Below are 8,607 nucleotides of genomic sequence, written 5' to 3'. Positions count from 1 at the left end.
GGTCGGCGAGGCCACTCACGCGCCCGGGCGTGCGGATCCACTCGGCTAACGAGGGACAGGTTGGGAGCGGTAAATGTTGCCTGTCCGGCGCCATCGGACGCCACCGTGCACGGACTTCTCCGCCATAAGGCAACGGTGGTGGCCTCGGCTACCGTGATGGCTACAGGTTGAAGTACGAGTGAGATCGCTAATCAGAGGCTACCCTCCCTTGCCCGCTCGAGCAGAGATTTCTCCTGTCGCGGCAGGAACTCTAGTAGATGTGCTCTCCGATCTCACCACGTTTGGGTTATCAACACTGTCCATGACATCTCCTCCCCCCCACTCTCGTGTTGGCCTCCTTACGCACGAAAGAGCCACGGTCATGGCAGGGTGCAAGGCGGCAGATGTCGTATTCGGAAACTCGAAACCAGTGAGGATGGAGGTAAGGATTTGGGATGAGGGGACGCTGGTGCTATATACGGAATAATGAGGAATGAGGCGAGGGCGAGGTTGTTGTGACACACGGAAGAGGAAGTGGGAGAGGAAGGAGTTAAAACGGGATATGGCTCTCGTTTATGCGGATTTGTTTATTTGAAGGTAATTAAAATAGGTTTGTAGTATAATACAACCCCCTACAGTTAAAAAACCAAAGAGAACAAGGTTAAGAAGCGAGAAACTAAAAAAAACGAAAGAAAAATTAAAAAACATAACGCAAACACAAACTAAAGAATATAAAAGCTAAAAAAGTGTTAAGGCGATAAATCGGCGCTCGACACCCGCTCTCGCGAAGGCCCGGCAACATCGGCGGCCCTCGACGCGATTGGCCGAGCCGGGGGGCGAGTGTCGGGCGCCGCCAAGCTTTATTAGTAAGAAATCGCCAAAGGCTAACGAATTAACTTACTTAAAAGTTTAAACATTAAAACAAAAACGAAACAAGGAGGTAGGGAGGGTGAAAAGGCGAGGAAGGAAGCTAAGAAAGTTCACAGTGGTTAAGATGTTGCTGCCGAGCTCAAAAAACTGGCTCCTGTTCTCGCCACAATCTAAGCGGCAAAAGAAATCGCGGCCAATGCCGCTTCTTTCTCCTTCCCCGGAGAAAGACATTGTTCTTGTCTATCAATCGGGCAGCCAAAGACCGAAGTTTGTCGAGTTGTTTACAACCCCTCGCAGCGCCACCTAGTCAGAAGGGAGCACAGAAGCTCTCTCGTGATGCTGTGTGGATTACGTAACACAAACTCGTCCCAGCCTCTAGTTAGATCCAGCGGAGAGCTTTATTTCTGATGACTTGCAGTTTTCTTCTGTTGTGTGTGCTGCAAGTGTAAAGGTGTGAGTGGGGCGTATGTGAGAAGAGGGTGTATAATGGCTTTTTGAAACAGTGCAGTTTCGTGCGCGGGGCCGCACATCTAAATCGATAAAGCGATGTAAGGTCTTATTAGCCAATGCTGCGTTTTTTACTGTAAGTTAAAGTTAAGAGAAAAGACCCGTTTCGTGAGGGGAAAGAAGATGGGAGAGGGGAAGGATAAGGGGGGGGATCGAAAGGATGATTTAGTAAGAGAGACAAGAGTTCGTGGCTTAACCCAACATGCGGGGTAAAAGTTGGGGGCATAGCTGATAGGACGCCCTGGTGGGCGAGAGCGAGTAAGGCTACCGCGGGCCCCCGTCTGCGTAGCGGCGAGGCGGCCACTCACTTGAGCGCTTATCTTAACTGAACGCTCTGCAAATCCAACCTCTGCTAAGTGCTTTGTTATCTACAAAGGCTCACGGGCCCCAAGGCTTGCAATGGATTTGGCCATGCCATTGCTTTCAGATAATCAACTTTGGAATCCAACATGGCGTCAGGAGGCCGCGGTTACAACGACCTCGACAAGTGCCGTAATCTCCGGCAATATTTACCCAGCATAAATAGGCGGATATAGCCACACTCCTCGCAGACCACACGCGACTCGCCATCTCCCGCTCGCTCTGCCTATAATTGACGTCTTGGCGTGAGCGCGTTTCATATCTATTTGATACAAACTCGCAAATGGCACGTACCAAGCAGACTGCACGGAAGTCTATAACCGAGGCAAGGCCCCCCGCAAGCAGTTTTGGCCCACAAGGGCAGGCACGTAGTCTGCCCCGGCTACCGGAGGTGTCAAGAAGCCCCCATCGTTACGGCCCTGGAAACCGTTGCCCTCCGTTGATATCCGTCCCCGGTACAGACGAGCACTGAGCCTCCTCAATCCTCAAGCTGACCCTTCAGCGTCCCTCGTTCGCGAGATTGCCCAGGACTTCAAGACTGACCTCCGCTTCCAGTCCTCTGCTGTCCCTGCTCTGCAGAAGCTTCAGGGATGCTTACCTGGTCGCCTCTTTGAGGACACAACCTGTGCGCTATCCAACGCCAAAGAGTCACAATCATGCCTGAAGGACATCCAACTTGCTCGCCGTATCCGCTGAGAGCGCAGCCTAAGGTTTTGATTTCATACCTGCAACACAAAACTATTATCCTCGGCCCTTTTCCAGGTCCTAAAATTATTCTTCAGGAGAGACTGAATACAGACAGTCATATCAAATGGTGTACATGTACACAGACGGCAAATAATAATAATAGTGATAAGCATATGTAAACAAACGCTAGATAATGTTATATCGCACATATTACATACAATGTACACACTGCCTACGCACACACATACACAGCCTCTCTTTCTATAAATTAATATAATACATTACATATATATATATCTATATCTATAAGCACACATACACTATCTCTCTGTCTCTCTTGTATATATATCATATGTGTTGTGTGTGTAGAGTAGTTAATATATATATATATATATATATATATTATATGGATATATAAATACTATATATATACGCCCCTCATTATATGTAATATACTATATATATCCATATATAACATACACACTTATTATATATGTATTTAATACTGTATTATAATAATACACACACATACCACTTCCCTCTCTCTCATATAATATACATACATACATATCTATCTATCTATGTATATATATATACACATATATACTATATACATGTAACATATATAGACAATATATACACACATATATATATACACAACACATACACACTCTCTCTCCATTTATACTAATATATAATTATATATTATATTGCGTATATATCTATACATACTACTATACATACACCAACCCACACCACATCTGGTATATATATATATATTATATATATATATAATATATATATTATATATATATATATGTATTATAATTTGTATATAAATCCTGTATATATCTATATACACCACATACACTCCCTCTGTGTCTCTCATATAATATATATATATGTATATATAATATATATAGAGTATAATTGTTACATATATATACCATATATACATGTATGCATATATATTGTATATATATACTACACACACACATACACACTCCTCTCTCGTCATTGTATAATATACTCCTATTTGTGTAATTATGTATATATAGTACCGACACACACACACACACACACACACACACACACACCACACACACACACATATATATATATATTTATTGGTAATAAATATGTATATATATGTATATACATACACATACGCACACACACAACCTCTCTCTCTCTCTAAAAGAAAAATTATAACGGATGTTAATTGCGTATATATGTATATCTATGTATATTATATATTATATCTATATATGATATATATCTATATATTGTTTGCAATACTGTATTATACACACTACTCTCCTCTCATTGGTATATAGATTATTATATATTGTGTGTGTGTGTGTGGTGTATACTGTATATATATATACACACACACTCTCTCTCTCAATTATATGTATATTATATTGTATATAATAGTTATATATATAAAACTGTATATATATATACATACCCACACACACTACCCTCTCATCATTCCTATAATCATTATACATATACTAAACATATATATACTATACACACAACACAATATATATATATATATATATATACTCTATATATATATATATTATATATATAATATATATATATATTGCCCAATCAGACCACACGAACACTAAACATTTTTATCTTATACTCACTTGAGTAACAAATAAACAATGCCATATCCAAGGTCTAATCTACTAATAAATAAATAATATCCAGAAGTAGGAGGAGTGTTTGTAGTAGTAGTAGTAGTAGGCCTAGTTGAACTACTATCCTGATTGCACATTCCTTGAGTATGCGGGAATGTGTTTTTCTTTCTAATTACCATTGATATGGATAGTGTCATTTTCTTATTGTGAGACACTATGACATCTATCACATGTTGGTAAGAATACAAATGACCTTATAGGAAAGGTAGAATGGTACTGGTACTAGTAGTATGATTATCACAATGTTGAATAATAAATAAACATCTCTAGGACAAAATGGTAGTAGTAGTACTATAATTATCACAAAGTTGGTAATTAATAAATAACTTATAGGACAGTATGGTAGTGGTAGTAATAGGATATGAATACTTATCACCATGTGGCAATAATACATGAACTTTCTAGAACAGAATGGTAGTGGTGGGCCCCCCCCAGCAGTATAGCATATAGTAGTAGTATAGTAGTAGTGAGTAGTAGTACTATACCTCTAACCTAGTAGACTTAAGTATCTAGCAGGAAAGTAGTGATGGCAATTGGGTTACTAACGTCCCATTGTATATCTGCTTTATCACGATCTGTGGCTCTAAAGGAGCCGATGTTGTTCTAGGAGGCAGTAAATCATGCAACCTAGAGTTTACTGGAAGAAGTGTACTTGGTGACGGCCTAGTTCCTCACTAACAACGGCGTGCTTAGCCAGTTCTCACGGCAGCAACAACCTGACAGCGGTCTGAAATGCTCCCGGCTGGTGATGGTGGAACCTGTGTCAGTGTGCAAGGCGGGAAGCCTCAGCTGCAATGCGTTCAAAAAGTTCATTCAACGAAACGCGTTCATGATAGACTGGCCTTGGAGGAGATACCAGTGTCAGTGTGGACCTGCTTGAGCACCTTGTAGATGTAGATGCCGTAGCTCTCACTTCCTCCTGCGCTTCTCTTCTTATTCAGCCCTGTGATAGACTTTTTGGGCCTTACCGGCCTTCTTGGCAGCCTTTCCGGAAGTTTTGGTGGCATGATGTCAATCGTACTTACGCACGAAGAATGGAAGCTCCCCACATCACTTTTTCCTTTTATGTTCGACCGCATTGCCAGCCTCCGCGCTACAGGACTCAGACTACTGGCTCATCTGAGGTCCGTTCCACAATGCCGCGTCGCAATCTGACTCGTCAACCGGGGCCGCCTATAAAGCTAAGCTCGACAAACAGCGATAAGGTTTTTTGTATTAGACTTTCTTGTTAAAAGAAAAAAAAAAAAAAAAAACCAGAGAGAGAAAAAAAAAAAAAAAAAAAAAAAAAAATGTCATGTAGCCAATTAACTTTATTTAACCCGATTCTACCCTAATCACTAATTGCTAATTGTTTTTCGAAAAAAGAAAAAAAAAAAAAAATTAACTTAAACCCTTTTTCTTTGTTTCCACTAACCTGTTACTATGACATATTAAAAAACATAACAAACATAACGTAAATTAACTAAGATATTTTAAACAAATAAATATATATATGATTATATATATTTTATTATAAAAAAGAAAGAGAAGTGTTTTACTTTAGTATATTAACTCATTACGAATATTTGCCAGCACAGCAGCAAAATACAAAATATAAAAAGCCAAACAATACTTCCCCCCCCCTCGATGCTCCATACATGAACCAGAGATATCGAGCAAACCACGCAGGTTTCGCCCCCCTCTTTTTATAACCTCAACTTCCTTACAATTTCACCACTTTACCTTCTTCCCCCCCCACCCCCCCTTGGATTTCTTCACCTCTTACCTTCGGTTTGTTTCGGTTCGGTTTCGTTCGCGATAGGAGGTTTTATAAAGTACCTAACAAGCAAACATCATGTCTGTCGTGGTAAGGTGGTAAGGTAAAGGGCCGAAGTCAAAGTCCCGCTCCAGCAGGGCCGGCCTTCAGTTCCCTGTTGGCAGAATTCACCGCCTTCTGCGTAAGGCAACTACGCCGAGCGTGTGGGAGCTGTGCCCCCGTGTACCTGGCTGCCGTCCATGGAATCCTGGCCGCTGAGTTCCCTGAATTGGCAGTTAACGCCGCTCGTGACAACAAGAAGACCACGTATCATCCCCCGTTCACTTTGCAGCTTGCCACCTTAACGGATGAAATAGCTCAACAGCTGCTGTCTGGCGTCACACCATTGCCCAGGGTGGTGTTCTGCCTAACATACCATGATGTGCTTCCTCCTCCCCAAGAAGACCGAGGAAGAATAAACATTTTTCTGGTTGTCCCATCTCAACATCGTCTCCTTTAGGAGCACAGCATCTTCCTAAGGAGAAAATTGCAAATCTATTATAATAAATAATGCATACTCAAACACACACCCATACATTTTGGTATTTTATGACTTGATTATTAGTAGCAATAAATGTAAATCTATCAGTATACTATTACAGACACAACGCATCATGTTTTAAGAGCAATGGATTACATTAAGTAGAGACGAACACATTCAATTGATTTCACACATCAAACATACATACATCATACATATATACATACAATCACAGAGACCCCATATAACATTACATTTTGGGTTATGTAAAGGCCACTGTAAGGCAATTTGTTGCACACATGTCTTACCTTGACTGCACCTCATACATCTACATGTAACTTGTGTCAAGATCTCTATGTAACACACACATACATTACATATAACATATGGTATTGTGTATTATACACATATATATGACAAATGTATACACTATATTTATCTGTATATGACTACCTATATACACACACATATGATGTATGTATGTATATATATATATATATATATATATAGAAGATGAGAGATGGATGTGGATAAATTTAGAAGAAGAGAGGATAGAAGAGGATAGAAAAAGATAGAAAAAAATAGAAGGGATAGAAAAAGATAGAAGAGGGTAGGATAGAAGATGAGATGATAGAAGAGGATAGAAAAAGATAGAAGAGGATAGTATGGAAGATAAGAGGATATTAATGTGGATAGAAGATAGAAGGATGCGAGGATAGAAAAGGATAGAAAAGATAGAAGATAGAGGATAGAAGAGGATATAAAAAGATAGAATAGGATAGGATAGAAGATTAAGAGATAGATGTGATAGAGATAAAATGAGAGGATAGAAAAAATAGAAGAGGATAGGATAGAAGAAAATAGAATAGTATAGAAAAAGATAGAAGATGATAGTATATAATATTAGAGGATATATTTGGATAGAAGATAGAAGATGATAGGATATATGTGGATGAAGATAGAGATGAGAGGATTATATGTGGATATAAGATAAGAAGATGAGAGGATAATATGTGGATAGAAGACAGAAGAGAGAGAGTAGAAGAACATGGGAGAGAGGATGAGAGGATAGAAGAAAATAGGATAGAAGATGAGAGGAAAGAAGAAAATAGGAGAGAAGATGAGAGGATATGATAGAATGAAGATAGAAGTGGCGAGGAAAGGAGAGGTAGAAGAAGATAGAATAGAGAGGATAGAAGCTGGGTAGAAGAGAAGATAGAGAAAGAGACGATGCGAGAAGAGAGAGAAGTGAAGAGAAGAGAAAGAGAGATAAAGAGAAGAGAAGAGAAGAGGATGGAAGGGAACGAAGGGAAACGAAGGGAAGAGGAGGATGGGAAGGGAAACAAGGGAAACGAAGGGAAGGAAGAGAAGAGAAGAGAGATAAGGAAGAGAGAGAGGGAAGGGAATGGGAGAGGAGGGAAGGGAAGAGGAGAGAAGGGAAGGGAAGAGGAGAGAAGGGAAGATAAGGGGAGAGAAGGGAAGGGAGAGAAGGGAAAGAGGAGAGAAGGGAAGAGGAGGGAAGGAAGAGGAGGGAATAGGAGAGGAGGGAAGAGGAGAGGAGTAGAGGAGAGAAAGGGAAGGGAAAGGGAATGGGAGAGGGGGAAGAGGAGAGAAGGGAAGAGAAGAGGAGGGATGAGAGGGAAAGAGAGGGAAGGGAAGAGGAGAGAAAGGAATGAGAAAGGGGAAGGAGGAGGGAAGAGGAGGGAAGGGAAGGGATGGAGGTAGGAAGAGGAAGAAGGGCAGAGAAGAGGCTGGAGGGAGATGGAGGAAGGAGGAAGAGGAGAGAAAGAAGAGAAGAGGGTGGGGAGGAGGAGGAGGGAAGATAAGGGAGAAGGAAAAGAGCGAGGAAAGATGAGGGAAGAGGACGGGAGAAGGATTGATTATTGAGATTATTTTAAATTTATCTGCCGCGTCACGCTTAAGTTCATTAACGGTATTTAGGTCAATGAAATATATAGTTTTACAACTTTAATAGTTATCAATAAAATATCCCTACAAATAACAATAAATAAATTAAAAATCAAAAGCATAATATTATGCTCAAGGAGGAGAGGAAAGGAACAGAGAGGATGAAGAGGAAGATGGAAGAGGATAGAAAGAGGAAGAGAAGGGAGGGTAAGAAGAAGAGGGAAGGAAGAAGAGGGGAGAAGAGATGGAGAGGAAGAGGAAGGAGGAGGAGAGGAGAGGAGAGGACGAGGAAGGAGTGAGATGGA

At 40.7% G+C, this 8,607-nt stretch overlaps 3 pseudogenes; 2 read left to right on the top strand and 1 right to left on the bottom strand.

Moving 5' to 3' along the window:
• The first annotated feature begins 1,999 nt into the window (after nucleotides 1-1,999).
• Nucleotides 2,000-2,433, top strand: LOC119569871 (annotated as a pseudogene).
• A 2,312-nt stretch (nucleotides 2,434-4,745) lies between these two features.
• Nucleotides 4,746-5,126, bottom strand: LOC119569869 (annotated as a pseudogene).
• Nucleotides 5,127-5,152: 26 nt separating this feature from the next.
• On the top strand, nucleotides 5,153-6,332 carry LOC119569872 (annotated as a pseudogene).
• Nucleotides 6,333-8,607: the final 2,275 nt, after the last annotated feature.

This window comes from Penaeus monodon, unplaced genomic scaffold (assembly GCF_015228065.2).
Source record: "Penaeus monodon isolate SGIC_2016 unplaced genomic scaffold, NSTDA_Pmon_1 PmonScaffold_1937, whole genome shotgun sequence".
Taxonomy (NCBI): Eukaryota; Metazoa; Arthropoda; class Malacostraca; order Decapoda; family Penaeidae; genus Penaeus; species Penaeus monodon.
The sequence above is the reverse complement of the archived record's forward strand: the minus strand, read 5'-3'. Positions and strand labels throughout refer to the sequence as shown.